Genomic DNA, 19,095 nt, shown 5'->3' on the forward strand with positions numbered 1-19,095 from the left:
AGGGACTTAAAGTTGGAAATGATCAATTAAAAACTGTGATACAGAAAAAATTCATTATACAGTAAAAGGATAATACCCCACTCTTTCTAAATTGAGATCAAGAATGATTCTTAGAATCTAATCAGTATTTTTTTGTTGTTATAGCTATCACTTAAAAACAACAGGAATCCACCATCAGATAAACACTAATAGTACATCCAAAAGAAATTGAAATTGATTCTGTTCTAGCTTGCACTAGAATCAACAAATTGCATTTATGTAGGATCCCACTGCTTTGACTCATGGCTGGATGGGATACAAAGTAACTATTTTAATAAAATCTAATTCTGCAGGGGAAAAAAATCATCATCTTAGATTTATGCCTCAGTTAGTGGGAGAATAAGTCTGACAGAGCCATTATATGTTATTCTATATACATAGCTGTTTTCATTGAAGTTACTTGAAGATGTTTTCCTATCAAAGCAATGGAGAATTTTTTTTCAAAAAAATTAAAAATAGGGAATTGCTGTTATAAAACATATACATCACAAAGGACTCATATTCTGCATTTTTCTTAAACCACTTACCATAAAACTTTCATTTTTTATGGCCAACTTGGTGCTGATTTCATGATTTGCAGCCAGAAACAACTGATTTCACAGCATCAGTCAGTTATAAATCTTAAGAACCTAAGTTCCAAATCCCAAAGCAGTACCCAGAGACAAAAATGAGATTTCTCCCCACGAAGTGTGACTTGTGTTTGCAGCTTTGATTAAAAGGAACAGAGTTGAGAAAATGGCAACTGTGTCCTCCTTTTCCAATGTTTAGGAAAACTTTTTAAATTTTTTTTCCAAATGTGAGACACGACTAGGGTGGCGCTCTGGGAGTGGACCTGCTCAAAGGCTGTCGTCTCGGGACAGTGACACATATTCCTAAGAAAGAAGGTAGCCCTGCCCTCTGTGGCACCTGTCAGGCCACTTGTGGGAGCCAATATTTACTTTATTGTGTGGCTCCCTTTAAGAAAGATACTGATGCACTAGAATAGGGTCCACATGATAGTGATCAGGCCAGTGAAGGGTGTGGGAATTCTGATGCACGGGGATGGTTAACTTAGGCTATTCACCTTGCATTAGAGTGCAGGGTTAGAAGGTAAGAATGATCCTTCTATTTTAATAGCTCTCACTTAAAAAGGAGGATTAGATTTCATTTGTGGCATTCAGAAAAGTGTGGAGAAGAGAAAAGAGCTTTACAATTGAAGACATGATCAATTGACTGAAGAGGGTCTAATAGTTTAGCAACTAAGAGGCAGGTCACTGGTAGCATTAGTAAAAATAAATGTGGTGGACTGAATTGGGTGAGGCCAGATGTGAGTACAGGGTGAGGAGATAGAAAGCATAAGTATACAAATATCATTCCAGACTGTCAGACTCAAGCGGAGAGCATCTTGCCCCAGGCAGGAGGACAGACACTCCATGAATTACAGAAGGGAGGAGAACAAGGGTTCAAACGCAGACAATGTGGTTCAAATGCAGACAATGTGGTTGGTATAAATTGAGGGGTGATGAGGTGGGTGGGGTCACTGTGGCAGCAGGAAGTTGAGATTGTCCTGTCATTTGTATTTCTTATGATGTGGGCAGGGCCCTGAGTATTAGGGACACCAGAACACAAGACAAGAAATGTTTTATAGCAAGACGGTTAAGATAAGTCACAAGATGTGAGGAGGTAATGCTGGTACTCTGGCTTGAGGGCTGAGGCAACCAAGATGCTGTCTTAGAGCACTGGGTGCCTACATTAGAATAGGAGCTGGCACCAGTGGAATTAATTTTGCTTAATTCCCTTGTGTCAACATTCTTATCCGGTAATGCCAATGTCCAGATGTAATATCTATGATTACCTTGAGTCTGTAAAACCACAACACTAGCTGGGATAATGTCTCTTTCTAAGATTACCAGTCACACCTGAATCCACAGGGATGGACATTGATTTACAATGGGATAAAATTTTCCAAACCAGACGTGAGCCCACCTCATTTTGTGGAAAGTAGTGTTGCTTTCAGGAGATATCCTAAGTAGCAGACACTTTTTCCTTCCAACAGACAGCTTGAACAGTTATTGGTTTACTTTGAGTATTGCGTAACACAGCTGTTCAAGGAGACTGTCCACGAGAAAAGTATGTACGTAAAAAACAGGTGGCAAGTTATTTTGCCAACAATTCTCGCCCCTTCTTTCCTCTTGACATTCTGATGTTTTCCTCTGTCCTGTGACTTGACCAAGTGCCCTTCCCCCCAAACAAACAAACAAACAAACAAAAGTCCAGCAATAAAGACTACTCAGAGAAATCCTCAGTTACATCTTGCAAAACACCAACTTGAAACCAAGCTGCCTGATCATTCCAGTGCACTGGACACACAATAGAATTTATAAACTCAATGGACAGATAGTAAGATGGCCACAGTGGGCATCGGAAACCTGGGATTTGGAAAAACAGAGATTAGGAATAGCTGCATGAGTATGATAAGCCATTGGGGGTTTTCCTGAATACAGTCTCAATTCAAGTAGGGCTAAATTATCCCCAAAGTACTGAGAGGAGTCAGTCTAGATGGAATCACCAAAGAAACACAATCTCATTATCTTTTTTCAAGTTTCAATACCTTTTGACTTACCAAACAACAAGAACAACAAAAAACCCCATTGAGAAATGTCGTATATATACACATACTATATATATGCAAATATATATATTTTTTATATGCAAATATATATACTTACATATGCGGAGAAGGTCATTTGATGAGATTTGAGATTACTGCCATTGAGATCTAGGCATAAAGCCGTCACTGCCTGATAGAGAATGTGGCATAGATACTAAGAAAGAGCATACACTATTTCTTGAGCTTTTCTTGCACACCCCTAATCTAGCTAGCTTTCTAGGGTTTACCCTCCAGCTAAATAATTTACTCATTGTGACAGCAGAGTGAAATAGTAGAAAAGAGCTTAGGCCTGGGTTTTGGAAAACCTGAGTTCTAGTTCTGTCTCTGCCACTGACTAGCTGTGCCATGTCAGGGGAGCTACTTACTGCATTCCTTCAAGGTTTAGGTTGCTTCATCCTAATTTTTAGGATCTAAGTCTCTAGAAGTAAGATCCAAGTCATGACTTTGTCTTTGCATTTAGAGATAAGATTTACAAATATAGTAAGGTAAACAATAAGTTTAATATTTAAATAATAAAATAGGAAACTATGTTTGGTATAAGGCCATATAAGTGACTGATGAATAGTAAAGGTAGAATTTGAATTCAGATAGACTAAGATCACTATGATCTGGATTTATCATCAAGGTGAGATTTGCTTTGCATATGAATAGAATTTGGGACACTGGAAGGCAGGGGTGAAATTCATTAAAAAAAAAGGAAAGAAAGAAAGCCAGGTCAAGATGATGGGGGGATACCTGTGGTTGATTTTCTAGCCTGGCTCTTGTCATCAAAGATTTTTTCCTGCCTCCTATCTCACCATATATTGTCCAAGTGGCAAATGTCCCTAGTGTTTGCATTTAGCCAAAGGGAATTGCCACTGGTTTGCTCTCCACGATCATGAAGTGTCACAGGTAGGCTGGGTGGCAATGGTGAGGAATGGCAAAGCCCTCCAGGAGTCTGAGCACTGCAGGAAGTAAGACTTCTCAAAAGCACTGGTTTTATTATACGGTAATTTGGATAAAAAGTAAACCTCCTTCAATTTAAAGCCATACAACTGGAGGTGATTAAACCTGCATGATTAAATTCCAGAAATTAAAAACCTATAAAAATCAGTCTAGCAAAAGAATCTGTCCTGCACACATTTTGACCATTAATCTGAATGCGCTTTAGCTGTCCAATACCACTTCACTCTTTACTTCTTCTCTTTCAATTTCTCAGGAGGTTTAGAAGGTCTCTAGGACAAACAGAATCAAACCAGAGTAATATAGTGTCTGATCTATTTCTCCCCCTCTTTCATAAAATTTTTAATGATTCAGAGGAAGAGGTACAGATGCAAGAAAGGAAGCTGAATGCTAGGAAACTTGCCTAGCAGGAATGAGTGGCTTATGAAAGAAGAGATTTACACTCAGCCTGCATTTTTCTAATACAGTCACTAAACTGATAAATAGTCATCTTTCATTCACCCAATCCTGGGATACAGTGACCCCACAAAGCTGAGCAGAATTGTAAGCCCCAATTTTGGGGGGAACATTGTGAGAAATTCCTTTCCAACTTGCAAGCTGGCCTGAGGTCACCATACCAGCTCCACTATACAACCCTCGATGGCAGAAGAAAACAGATTGGATCCCTGGGACAAATAGCCAAAATTTTGTCAGCTTCTCCTACAATGATGGGGAAGTGTGCATGGTAAACCAAATGCTCTGATGGGCCATCTAAGACTAAGCCATCCCTAAAGGTAATGAAGCCCTAAACAAGAAACAGTCAATAAGGAAGAAGACTCAATGGAGGGGGAGAGTGAAGAGGAGAAATTACGCTATAATCATTTGTGTCTTACGATAATAATGGGCAATATTTTAGTTTTCCTTCACAACCATAAAAAATAGAGCATCTTACAATTGATGTCCCCTTAGATTTAATGAAATACAGCATAATTCTATTTTTGAAGCCATCAAGGGTTTTTTTTTTTTAAGCCTGAGATTTTTCCCTATAGGGGTTATACATACCAGTTGAGTTAGAGGGGTGGAAGTGGGGAAGTTCAAGTAATTTGTCCTAAAACAACATTTGCATAGCAAGCTCACAGTTTTAACTTAGATTTTTCATTTGGGGATCTTTGCGGGAAGACTGATGCAGATTGGCATAACAAAGCCACTAATGTTACTTAGGTTATGGTTGTTTGGGGGAGCCAAGGCATCAAGGGGCCTTTGTATCCCTAAGTACTCCTTCTGTGAGAGGAGAGGCAAGAGAGGAAGGCTTGCATCTGGAAATGCTGTCATGCTGGTCTGAAAAACATTCCATGAGAAGACTCAACCTTACAAGTAAGATAGTCCTGATATTAAATTGTATTAAAAATGGGGGATGTATTTATTTATTTATTTTACTTTTAATAAAAGGGGCAGAGGTTTTAAAAAATGCTTAAAAAAACACAGGCCTATAGAATACAGTTCAAACTTGCTAGGCAGACATTGAGGACCTTCCAGTATGTACCTCCCACTTAAGTAATCAACTTTTCTTGGATCTCTCTCCCTTCAGGACCCAGAAAAACATTCAAACATAACTTTTTGCCAACGCTATTCTCTTTAACAGAGATGTTCATCTCTTAATATCTACATATATCTAAATTTTACCCATCTTTTAAAGTCCATTTTGCCTGCCACCTTCTCCGTGATAATCCCTTTGATCCTCCAAGATGGCCATAATCTTTGCCACCTTTGATGACATACATCTCCAATTCACCTACAGCATTTGTTATCTGTCTTGTGTTGCAATCACTTATGTACCTGTTATTTCCCCTACTAGGCTGTAATAACCCGAAACAAAGGATATTCTTCTGATTTCTTGCAGTGAAGGCATCTCAACTTAGGTCAAAGTTGGTGGAACTCAGTCATATCTGGGCATTTCTGATGGAGTGATGGAGGAAGGTCCTACAGCAGTCTTTTTGCAAAAGGACCTGGAGAAAGATTCCTCAGAGACAACGCCTTCTGAGAGCAGAACTTTGGGCAGACCACCTTGGTCCAGTAAGAAAGCCTTAGTCCTTAAAAAATAACAGCAATTCTACACTTGGTGAGCTTTCAGACTCCATGAACTTGATTGACAGTTTCATGCACTTGGTGGGCTTTTACAAAAACATAAAGAGATGCTGTTGCTAACAAATCTATTAAGGTCCCACTATTTAGATACTCATATGGAAAGAGTGTAACCCTAAAAGACTGGAAAAGCATTCTCCATTCTTCCAACTTCCGATGAGAGAATGCAGAGCTGGGCGTTAGTACACACATGTTAGGCTCCAACAATTAGTAGCAAGAGGCCCAAGAGATGCAGCAAACATGGTAGAAACTGGTACAGAAGGTGTGACAGCAGTGCCCAGAACCCTAGGTGACATCTCAAGGAGGAAAAAAATGGTGGGGGCCATGTGAAAGCTGATAAGTCTTATATTATTTGTGAGTCTCTGTGGTAGACTTGAATGTGTCAGAAATATTTAACATGAGTCCAGGAGGCTGGGGAGGCAGGAACATGGCGAATTTTTTTTCCTGGTGCTGGCATTGACTGATGCCTTAGTATCTTGACACTAAAAGAAGAGGGCAAAGGAATTTATTTAAATGGTCAAGTTTTACAACTATTTTTACAAGAAGGACTGTAGCATGTACCACAGCATTACTGCAGTCGAAACAAAGGCAAGACATTAAATTGATGCAATTTTGGAAGCTGTTTTTCTTTTGTTTCTTGGTTGTTTTTTGGGTTTTTTTTTTGGTTTCAACTTAATGTACTGTGAGGCAAGGTATAAACATACATCTGTTATATCATAAAAATGTAAACAGATGATATAAAACACAGAGTAATTAAAAATAAAGTTGCATAGAGAAACCTATCTTGATGTAGTTAAATTAAATGGAGAGAAAATGGAGGGGGTTAATGAAAACAGTGCTGATTAAGAAACTAGAGGGCTAGAAATAAGAATTAGGATGACAGACACTTAAAACATTGAGGTTTTGCCATAAACAATGTTTGTTATATTATGTGCAGATATTTTCTGTTAGTAAAACCTTTTTCTAAATCCAGGCATTACAAATACAGAATGAGTGAAGGCGAAAAAAGTATAGATATTGACTCTTCACTGTAATAGGTATTACCAAGAACATGGGTGGGTAGGTTGGTGAATAGTTTGACTCAGACTAGTATCTTGGACCTCACATTAGGTGATGCATGCTTAAAACAAAAGTAACATAAAACAGAAATTTTGATCCTTGCCCAGCTAAGTCATAGGGATTCATTGAGGTTGAATCAAACGGTAAAATGTAAATAAAAATTCCTTAAAAATTACTAAATTCCATAGGAATATTTTATATTAAGACATTAATAATACCTCACAATGCCTCAAACACAGTAGGTTCTCAATAATTTGGTTGCATTAAATAGATATAGCTAAATCCTTTCTCACTGTGCAGAATCCTGGGGATACAGTGGGGTATTGAACCAAGTTTATTGCACAGAATTATTGCAAAGATGGCATTGCAGAGGATGGATGGTCAAAATTATACTGTAGCAGAAGACAATGTTTCAGGTTGCTTTGTAAATCAGTCAAGGTTCAATCTGGTTATATTTTTATTAGCTCCTGAAAAAGGATTTCACTATCTCCACTATTAATTACCACCATAGCCAAGTAACCTAAATGCAGTATACTAGGTGATTATATTTCTGGTTGTGGATCCTTAGCATATGATTCTACATAATATTAAATTGAGGTTTTAATGTGTGTAATCATCCATTACTAAATGATACAATTAAATAGTTCTCCTACTAAGTATTATCCTATACCTCAGATGATTCCAAGCATTAAAGAAACTATGTATTAATTCAATGACATTAAGTACTCTTAAACATATTTTCACCTTGTCAAATAGAGAGAAAGTTGAATGCATAAGGAAGCCAAAGTGAATACTAATCCCTATATTTATTCAGTCCTTACTATGTGTCAGGCTCTGGGCTAAGGGCTTTGTGTGCATTACGTCTTTTAAATCTTACAACAACCTTGTGAGTAAATACTGTTACTATTCTCATTTTATAGTCCAGAGAACTGAGCCTAATAAACGGTAAGGAATATGCTCAAGGTCACAGAGCTAATCGTATCAGAGTTCAGTTCCAAGCTCTTCTGATTCCCGAGTTCTTGCTCTCCACTACTTTGTTGTACTGCCTATCTACTCACCTTTTCACACCTTGGTTCATAAATGATGTGTGCTCCTAGGCAACCCCTTTAAAAAGAGACTCTCTGGTCTTTGTGTTAATCCCCAAACTGCTGTCAATTAACCCAGGATGTCCTGAAGGCCTGCCCACCTCGAGGTACTGTGAGAGCTGTCTCCCCTTGTTGATTGAGCCCACTTAGACTCTTCCGATAAGAAGGGCACAGGTAGAAACCTGCAGCCTTTTTCTTTTCTTCTTTCCTTCTGAAGCCAAAAGCAGTTCACTTTTCTATGGGTAGAGCCAGACAGATAGGTAGGCAAGAGAGAGGGTTTTCCACAGTCAGTGAAAAGAGAGATATTGGGAAGCATTCAATGCCTCAACCTCACCACCCTTCCAACTCTACCCCAAAACTAGAAAAAAGACATGACCTCTAGCAAATTGGTGTCACGTGTGAATATCCATAGTTAAAACATTTTCTTCTGAATTGAGTCATTATAGGGCAAATAAAAACCCTTTGAGAAGATAAGTCATAATGGGTTCCTAACTCCTTATATGTCCTTATTAATAAACGAGATCCTTTTGCAACAGTTCTCTGAGAAGCATGATGGCTGTGCAGAGGTTTTCAAACTGTGTTCTGGGGAGTGCTGTGCTCTGCAGGGCGCCTCAAGTGTGTTAGAGGTCAAGGGAGCTAGCTCCCGCCATTTTTCGCACTTCAACCACAGCAGCTCTGCTCTTCTCTGCATATAGCTTAGGATCTGTATTTCATTTTGGGGAAAAACAAATAAAAGAAACAACAAAAAAGTATTCCATAGTTTTAAAAAAATGGGAATTACAACTTTAGTGGGAAGAGTGTGAAATTGGTATTCAGTGCCTAAAATAAGAAGAGTCATTATGTCTTCCTCAGAGCAGGTTTGGATTTGGGAAGTAAGGAAGTAACAATTCTTGAAACCTGCTAGGGGTCAGACATCGGGCAAGGTCTTTTATTTTAGTGCTTCATTTAATCTCCGTGAGGCAGGCATTCGCCCATATTACAAATGACAAAAGTGAAGCTCAGGGAGGTTAAATAATTTGCATACAGTTACAAAGGTAATGAGTGGCAAAGCTGGGACTTTACCTAAGGTGTCCCTGGTCCCTAAGACATTGGTATCCTAAAGATGAGAACAAAGTTACAGGTTTGGAGACCACCATAAAGTAGGCACCTGAAGGCAGTGATTTAAGCTTTGCTTTCTTGGCAATGTGTACAACAACCAGCCCTGTTGTGTTTGCTTAAAAAATCACATAGAAATTGTTTATCTGGGTCATTATCATTGTGCAGGGTGACTAAGAAGTGTGAACAGCTCAGGTTAAGCTCTGGGAAGAAATGTTTCTTCTACGTCGTCTATGAAGGTTTTCATTTTCATTCTTCTTCTTCTTCTTCTTCTTATTTTCCTTATTATTTAAGCTGCTCTGCTTGCCACAGAGTGTGCTCAGAATAGCAATGAAGAGGATGGCTTTAATTTGACTTTGGAAATGGAAAACTCTGTAGTTATTTTAAAAATGATCTCTACTTGCTGATGTGGAGATATATGTCCAGTATGTCCAGGACATACTGTTTAAAAAATTGTAAAACAAAATATGTGGTTAGGGTCTTATTTAAAAAATATTTATTTACATATATTTACTCTTACACAGGAAAAATTCTGCCAAAACCACACCAAGCAGTTAACAACAGTTATCTCTGCAGCTAAGTTTACTGGGGATATTCATTTTCTGGATTACATTTTTCTGTAAATGTTTTAACTTCATAGTGTGTATATACTGTTAGTATGTATACTAATATTTTTGTAATCAGAAAAACAATAAAGGCATAAATATTAAATGTTTATCCTAGCATTCTGATTTTTCAGTGTTTTTCCTTACAATGTACAGCTTTACCCAGGTTGTTAGCTGAGGAAACTCTAACTGATTAAAATAATTTGCAGGTATACCAGAGCATTAGAACATTTCTCTTTGTGCAATCATAGAAGTGAAATATTTCGATGGTATACTACAGGCAATTTGACAATCACACTGTGTTTTTATTGTTGAGTGGGCTCTGACAAAAAGGTTCATATGAGAATGAAATCTGAATATGGGCTCTACAGGAGATTCTACAAAATTGTAGGCAGAATAAAACAACCCCAAAAAACTAGTGTTCAGTTAAACAGATATTGTTTCTGAATGATATTTTCATTCATCATAAAGATATTGTTGGTGTTTCATGATGATGTCTCATGATGTTTGTCATTTACTTTAAAATTCCCTTCAGCAAAGATAGTGAGATTGTGTGTGCTCTTTGGTTTAAGCCCCATTCAAGGAGGAGTCTGTTGCCTTAATCAGGAATCCAACCACCCAGGGGTGGTCATGCACATTCCCAACTGAAAGTCACACATCAAAAGTGGCCACTGTAAATATTTCTTCTGGCCATATTCAGCCAAAATCAAGGCTTCATATGATAAATATTAGAAATGGGCTTTCAGTTTCTTTTCAGCCGGAACCGCCATCTTCCAGTAATTTGCCAAAATGACCAACACAAAGGGAAAGAGGAGAGGCACCCGCTATATGTTCTCTAGGCCTTTTAGAAAACGTGGAGTTATTCCTGTGGCCACATATATGCGAATCTACAAGAAAGGTGATATTGTAGACATCAAGGGAATGGGCACTGTTCAAAAAGGAATGCCCCACAAATGTTACCATGGCAAAACTGGAAGAGTGTACAATGTCACCCAGCATGCTGTTGGCATTGTTGTAAACAAGCAAGTTAAGGGCAAGATTCTTGCCAAGAGAATTAATGTACGTTTTGAGCATATTAAGCCCTCTAAGAGCCGAGCTAGCTTCCTGAAACGAGTGAAGGAAAATGATCAGAAAAAGAAGGAAGCCAAAGAGAAGGGTACTTGGGTTCAGCTGAAGCGCCAGCCTGCTCCACCCAGAGAAGCACACTTCGTGAGAACCAATGGAAAGGAGCCTGAGCTGCTGGAACCCATTCCCTATGAATTCATGGCATGATAGGTGAAAAAAAATAAAAGACTCCTGTACTGTAAAAAAAAAAAAAAAAAAAAAAAAAAAAGAAATGGGCTTTCATTGGGGAAATTGCTAGCCTGTTAATTAACAAGACAGATCATTCATTGGTGAAAATATTGGTGTTCAACATTGCAGATTGGCTAACATATTTTACAGATGCTGCTCACAATTGTAGGAACAACAAAACATATAGCTAGGCCTGAGGCCTGGATCTTTAGGAATGGCACCTGAGGCTTGAACCCTAGATGCTTCTGTGATCAGAGATTGGGATGCAGAATTTCTGCTTGCCTGATGACTTCTATAAAGTAACAATCCCACCTCTTGAAAACTGTCATGCTTACCTCAAGTGAACCTTTCTTGCACGGTATTGTTTAGAGTCCTTACTAGGAAACAGAATTCATCAATATATTTGTCCTGAGAATTGCTTTCATTATAATTGTTAGCAGTATTGTGGGGAGTAGCTGAAGTTTTCCCCCCTCAAACATTTTGGTAACGACTGTCAGTCCATCTATCTATCTGTCTATCTATCTATCTATCTATCTATCTATCTATCTATCTATCTATCCACCCATCCATCCAACCATCCAACCATCCATCCATCTATAAAACTTAACAGTTGTGCAAGACCAAATGGGACTTATTAGGTTAATTTTCAACACTCTTATTTCAAAAAAAAAAAAAAAAAATTAAAGGAGATTAGAGGTAATAATGATTTTGGCAGAGAAAGGAATGGATGGTTGACCCGTGTAGAGGTGTAATCCTTCTGTAAATAAAGCCAATTCAGAAGATTTGGCAGATCACCCCTGCACAGGGATGGACCTTGCTTTAAGCAATAGACATTTTCTGGAAACACATCTGACTTCTTTCCCGCTACAGCTACTCATCCAGATCCACAAATCACTGGATGATTTCAGTTCTATTTTATCTGATCTCTCTCCACATGCTGTTGCTGACCATTTCTTTTTTCCTGTGACTCCACCCTCCTTGTTCTCCTCTCAGCTGCTGACTATTCTTTCTCAGTTTCCTTCTTGGGCTCCTTTCTTATTTGCTCCCTAAATTCTGCTGCTCCTCAGACTTCTATTCTCTACTTTCTTCTTTTCTCTCCTTGGGGAGTCTCATCAATCCAGTGGCTCAAAGAACCTTATTGATATATGGTGTGTTGTTGAGTCCCAGATCTATAACTGCATCCCTAAATCCTCTCCCACGCTCCAAACAATTACATAAACTGTTCATTCTGCCAGTGTGCCCTCAAACCCAACTTGTTCCAGACTGAAATTAGCATCTCTTCCTGGCTTCTTCACCTCCCACATCATGTGGCAACGCATGCCGATTCTACACCTTAGTTATTCCTCATACATCTCCGTGCCTCCTCATCTCTAATGCCAAAGCCCTAGTTCACACACTCACCATCTCTTCCCTGAATTACTGCAAAGTATCCTACCCCACACTTCTTTGCCTCCATTTAACCTTTCTCTACTCCATTTTACACGTGGTCTCAGCTGGATTCTTAAAGCATATAAAATCTGATCTCCCTATTGCCTTCAGCGTAAATTCCAAACTTCTTAGCAGGGAGGCCAAGGGCCCTGCTTCTCTGGAAATAGCTATCCTCATTTGCATTTCCCTCTATCGGGAATCCCTCCCCCATTCCACCTCCTTCCCTTCATATAGATATAGTATAAAATAAATCTCTAATAAATATTTGCTCAATAAAAGAATGAATAATGTAAACCTATTTTAGTAAATTAAAAATACATACATATTAAAATATTCCCCATTGATGTCCCATGACTATTTCAGAAATAGTCCTGTGCAAAATAAAGAAAAAATCCTTCACTTAATAAGTGATGAAACTGAGCCTCAGAAACAGTAAGTGGCTTAGCAAAGTCTCCTGATAGATATGTTACATGATGGAGCAAGAATCAGATCTTCAAATTCCCAATCCACAACACAGGAGCCTTCAGATGCTGACAGGGCCTCTTCTGATTGTTTATCAGTGGTTACCAAGGAAAACACTTATGGAGGAAGCTCCAGCCTTTCCACAGACTAGCTTCTGTATAAGATGGCAAAGAAAGAATAAACACCACATTTAGAAATAATCAATCACGACCAAGTAAAGCCTTTACTGATTAATAAAAAGCAAATTGGCCATCAATTCTAATGTTTTCAGAGGAAAATCCTATCAAGTAAATGTGATAGACTTTTAAGAGCATTGAAAAACACCATCTCGGGATGGGAGATGTGGGGGAGGGAGGGACAACCAAAATCAGAATAAGTACAAGATACAGGTAACACAGACGATAAAATCTGGACTTAAAAGGTGCTTGCTTCTCTCCCTGCCCCTCACCATATACAGATGCCTCTTCTTTCTCTTCACCATGCAAAACTGCATGCTTTTGTTGCCTCGTCAAGGAAGCTTATCAAACACTTGAATTTCAAAATTGATCATGTTCTATTAAAAAACATTGAATGCAATATGATAGTATTTTACAAATACAAGGATCTTCCCTATATGTTCAACAGTAACATATTTTGTTTACCACATACTAACGCACAGGCTTCTAATTGTTCTAAATCCCAGGGTGTAAATATCTCTTCCCAATAAGGCTATGCATGAAATCAAAGATTCCTTGGGGTCCATACAATAATGAGTTTAGATCAGGGTTGAGAACACAATAAAGTTCTAAGAATATACATTTTATTATGAAGAATCCATATCTTCATCTGTAATGACATGGTTGGAGATCTTCAGATCCTTACATTTCTACATTCTGTAATGCTGTGAGCACAAAAATAATAGATTTCAGTATTATTAAGAAGAGTATGCTGATAATTATGGGAAAAGGCAATGGTGAGTCAGATTATTATGGTAATTGTGAAAAGGAAATACTTAAAATGGATTACTATGACAAGAAAGGTGAACAAAATATACTTCATTGTAATGTGAAAGGCTATATCTAAAACCACTTGATGATCTACACAAAGTACTTCATAAATATGTTTTAAATGCATTGTCTTGAATCAATTATAAAAACTGGTAGTGCCTACTATTATTCATATTCAAGATGTTAGAACATTGGATTTTTAAATAAGCATTTATGCTTTCTTAGATGGTTACAAAAAAACTGCTTTAGTGGTAAGGAAATTCTGCTGACACAAGAAACTATTCTCCCTTTTGAAACAATCAGGGCCGTCTTTTATTTGAGGAGTGCCTTAAAGAACCCAGAATGGTCTCAATAGTGAAGATTTGTCTTTCTGGGAAACTGCAAGAGTGACAATAAGTTAACACAAAAAACAAAGAAAATCGTGAGCATCCAGCGTCAACCCACAGGGATATATAGTGTTAAACATGTGTGGTCATCTGCTGATGAAAATTTATTTCTGCTAAGTGGAGAATTATGTTCTAGTTTCTGTGGAAATTTTTCTACCATGAATTATCCAACTTCTTCACCTTCTGGAATAAAGTTCCTTGAATCTAAATAAACCTTCATCTGCTTGGCACCAACTACTGTGCTCTTTAGCATGCAGGGGCAACAGTAGGAGGTATGGAGATAGGTAAATATCTACTGCTATTTTTATACCCAGGGTCTGTTGGTTTTCACAGAGTTTGTTCATTTGTTTTATAGTTTTGGTTTGTTTGTTTTCTTTTTCATTATTCAGGTATTAGGAATCACTTTTCCCTAGGGTGAGGATACGTTCAAGGAACTCTCGACCCATTAGGTTTGGTTATTTCTAATCGGATCGTGGTCCAAGATGTCAGAAAGACAAGAACATCAGAATTAGGTGTGATAAGCTCTAAGGAGAGAGGTTTTAAAAACTCTTTAAAGACCAATATAATCAGCTCAGGGCTTGTAGGCAGCTTTTTTTTTTCCCCCTTTTAGTCATTTAGAAGCCATGTTTGCTCCAGAGTTTATGGCTGGGTTAATTAGTTGGGCTCTGCTCTATTTTAATTAACATACTATTTTTCATATGGGCATTTCAAAGTGCCTTATAACATCTTCTTAATGGAAATATTACTGATTTGTAGAAAGGAGATGCGAGGCACATCAATATTACTGATTATCAAGTTTGCTATGAATGCAAATGAACTATGGGATTCAAACCATTTGTCTACCTATCAGACGGCCAATCATTCCAGAAGTCAGCCTCTCCAGGAAGCCTTCTGTGCCCCCCTGCTGGAGTGGGAGCCCCTCTTCTGAGTTCCCACAGCACCTTCTTTTAATCTGTATTGTTGCCAGTACTGCATTTTATTATAATTGTCTGATTTTTTGTGGGTCTCCCTTTCCAGACTGTGAGTTCCTGGAGACCAGGAATGATGCTTCAAGGTCTTGGATTCTGTCTCAGGTTAGGTACTGAGTTATGTCTGGTTGATTAATTAATCCATCAATTGATCACAGGCATGTAGAGGATTAAAGATAGGGAGAAGGAAGCAATAGAGAGCAGATTAAGTAGGAACAGAGGGAAGAGAAGACTATTATAGTAAAATGCATATCCTGCTGATAATGAAAAGTAAACATAAACAATGTTATGCAGAATCAGTTGAAAGTACAGAAAATAAAATGCAAAAAAGCAGTAGAGTGATGAGAAGGGTGAAAGGGATAAGAATATTTTCTTTGCTTAGTTTAGGTGGTGAAGGGAATAGATAATGGGGATAAATTAGGCCCATTAAAATGTAGAGAGGGCAGGAGATTCATGTTCTCTTCAAAAAGGTGGCAGTCCTGGGCTCGTTCTTTAATTAGCGTTTAACAGAGAAAAGAAAATTTGGCAAGTAGAAAAATGACGACGACTCGGCAAAAACATCTCTTACAAAAAGCTCAGGAAGAGAATGAATGTGCATTGACCACAAGACTGGTCCTGCAGGCTGGGATATTAGGGAACCTGGCATGTTTGCTGAACACTTTTCTACAATTAGAAAAAGAAATCTTGTGGCTCTGGTAAAACATGCCCAAATACTCTTAAATGTGAATGCTGAATACACCCATGCTTGGGACAGAAATACCTCTCTTTTTTTTCTTTCTCTGGGAATAAAATCTTTGTTATTTCCTCAGGTATCATGGCTGTTCTCCAAGAGGACACTGGGGAATGTACAGGAAGAAAAGCCAAGGTGGTAAAAACTCTCAATATGTCCACACATAGGTTTATACACAACACGTGTGTCCACATGCACACCATTCTCATACAAAGTGGAATTAGCTATGATGAATTTTCATGAACTACAGATATCAATGCAGGAAGGCATAATGATAATGGGGAGGGACACAGATTTAGGGATTAAATAGCTTGGATTCACTTTCTGGCTTCACTCCTCTGAGCCTCATAAACTTGAGCTGGTCATCATATACCAGTTAGGAGTCTCTGTTTCTCAAGTGTAGAAAGGGGATAACAGAGCTGGCTGTGAGAGTGTTGTGAGATATTGTACATAAAGTACCTGGTACACTGTCTGGCACATGTCTCAAGAAATGTTGCTTCCCTCTATTTCTTTCTCAAAGGTCAAAATGAAATAGTGGTACTGATTCAATTTTCTTCTGGAGCATCTCTACCCCCCAAAACAGTGGTAGTCAGGGATAGCAAAATGATTGTCACATTGCTTAAAGCATTCATATTGTCTTCAGGACAGGAGCTTAGCTTTTTGGATATATCCAGGGGAAGTCAGAAACGCTAAGGCTGAGTTGAACTAGTGCCTGGGAGAGAGGTCTGGTGAAGACAACCTGTTCAGATCTCACCTATTCCCTGGTCCCACTTCGGTTACACTTTGTCTAAGTTGGTCAAGAGTCACTAGCCCTCTCTCTTTTTGTTGATGGATCTGTCTATAGTAGGACCACATCTAACCACATTCAACCTCCCTTTACTATCCTTACTAGCATGTTGCCCCAGGAAGGGTCAAGGATAAACAAATTTCAAACTTGAGATGCCAAAGACCCAACCATGATACCTAAGATTGGCCAACAGCTACTGCTGATATATTAATCTGGGAAGCTGTTTATGACCACTTACTTATTAACAGATTACTGCACTCAGGAATATTTGCATTACTTGAAATGTTTGCGATCGAGATGACTGTAGAAATGGCAGTTAAATTGTCCTATTAACAAAGATGTTTCATGGCGCAGGCAATCATGAAGCTCCTTAAATTCTCTTAGTCCTAACTCATTGAATTCAAGGATCATCTCTCCAAGTTGCTAGCCCCATGGCTAGATTAGACAGTTGAAAAAACAGAGTAGTGATGCCTTGACTTGTCCAGATTAAAGAGTTTATCACTCTTCTTGTGAACTATGTAGCTCTAAAGGACAGATTCACTCATTGAAGGGAAAAAAAATAACTGATGTTGGGCATATAAGAAATAAATCAGTAAACATAATAATGACAATGACATCATGGGCAATAAGCCTCATGGATATAGTCAACATAAATCCTCTTCCAAGCACTTTGGGATGGGGTCATAAAATTAGTGAATTCAGCAACAAAAGATGTTTCATATTTCAACTTCAGGAGAGAACATACTGCTCAGTCTTGTGGCATTTCACTTGCAAATTTGATTCTAATTTGATTGGTTACAAAGTCTTACACATAGAAAATTGAAAAATGCAATGTTAAAAAAATTAGATTAAGTGGTAATCTCACAAAGTGAAGACAGATGAGCACTACGGCTTATTAAGAATAGGTTAGATCTATCCAACAAAGACATATTCTCTAGATAATAAAGTGTTATATTTTATCAGAGCTCAGCTTTCACTTATTTAACTAATTTAGCCTCATTAATACTAATTTCTTTCACCTCCTCATGGATGTTATTGTCCAGAATTTAATCAATTTGAAAGCAATCCCCTTTCTGAAGTTCCCGTGTTCCTATAAATCTGAAAGAGCAAAGACCTCAAGCAAGGGTATGAGCAGAACAAGGCCATGATGTAACTGGCGAGCTCACTTCCTGAGGTGTCATAGATGCTCTGGTATCATGCTTGAATTTTAACAACAGTGATTCTGTCATGGACTTACCACTAGCAACACTTTCATTAGCTTGTTGTTTTTACACAGCTTTACCAATGTGCATGAGGGGTGATAGGAGAGCTGAACAATTATCATTCGAAATTCCAATCTGAAGAATAAAATATCACCCTTCTCTAAAAGTTTTCTCATAAGATAAAACCTGCTAGTATTTCAGAGCGACTATTGTCACAGTCACAAATGTTCACCAGGTGGGATGCATGTAGGGGTGGGATGGCCATGAGCCCATTCACATTACAGGTCAGGAACTTATTTTCTCTCAGACCCTATACCCAATAATTTAGTTAGTAGCTACCACCAGAATAGGAGAGGCCTGGGCTCTGCCTAACTAAACAAAATGGTGGCACATCCTTAGTCTACAAAAAGCAAGCATGTACACTAGCTTCTGATTCAATTACTGAGACTTTCTTTACAATAAGATAATTACATGTCGGAGTGAGAGAATAGAGGTAGGGCAGACTGGATCCAGAAGGGCTGATGGACACATCAAGGGTCAGGCAGGTACTTGGTGATGGCTCAACAGCAGACATCTGCCGAGAAGACAAAGTCTGGGCAGTATATGATGAATTTTCTGAGGGGTAGCCAGTTGTTGTGGGGAGAGAACAGGCTTTGGAGAAAAACAGACTCAGAGTAGAATTCTGGCTACATCATAACCAGTTTTATGACCTGGAAGAAATGTCTATATGTTTCCAGAGTCAATTCTTGTTTTCTGAGAATCATAATATCTACCTTATACTGAAACTGTGAGCATTCAAGGTAATGCATGCTAATTTCTTGGTACATAAGAATTGATTGCAACAAATTATTAATAGAAGAGAGAAAGCAGCAATACATTATGATCCAAGCAGATAATCTGTTCACCTAATCATTTAAATGTGAAGTCTACAAACTAATCTACTCCATGAGTGAGGCAATTTGCTAAGATTTGGGTATCCAATAGTAAACAAAGTCGGCTTGAGCCCTGTCTTCACACATTCTATAACCTGAGCAGCCATTGAGCAAGAAACACACATGTAAATAATTAATTACAGGTTGTGCTAAGTGCTTGGAATTGAAACCTCACAGAGGAAATAACAGCATATACCAGGAAATAATACATTCACAGAGACCTGAAAGATGAGTAGGCATTAACTCTAAGAGCTTAGAAGGGAGAGGTCTTCAGAAATGGGAAATAGTGTGTTCAAAGGATATACAGCAAGAAAAAGGTCAATGG

General features: G+C 38.3%; 1 protein-coding gene and 1 pseudogene across 8 annotated transcripts in view; one reads left to right on the forward strand and one right to left on the reverse strand.

Moving 5' to 3' along the window:
• CTNNA2 (catenin alpha 2) overlaps positions 1–19,095 on the reverse strand; it is a 1,067,853-nt gene that overhangs the window by 405,742 nt on the left and 643,016 nt on the right. The window lies entirely within an intron of this gene.
• On the forward strand, positions 10,349–10,932 carry LOC101407800 (large ribosomal subunit protein eL21 pseudogene; annotated as a pseudogene).

The sequence above is a fragment of the Ceratotherium simum genome, chromosome 11 (assembly GCF_057802395.1).
Source record: "Ceratotherium simum simum isolate JZ-2026a chromosome 11, ASM5780239v1, whole genome shotgun sequence".
NCBI lineage: Eukaryota > Metazoa > Chordata > Mammalia > Perissodactyla > Rhinocerotidae > Ceratotherium > Ceratotherium simum.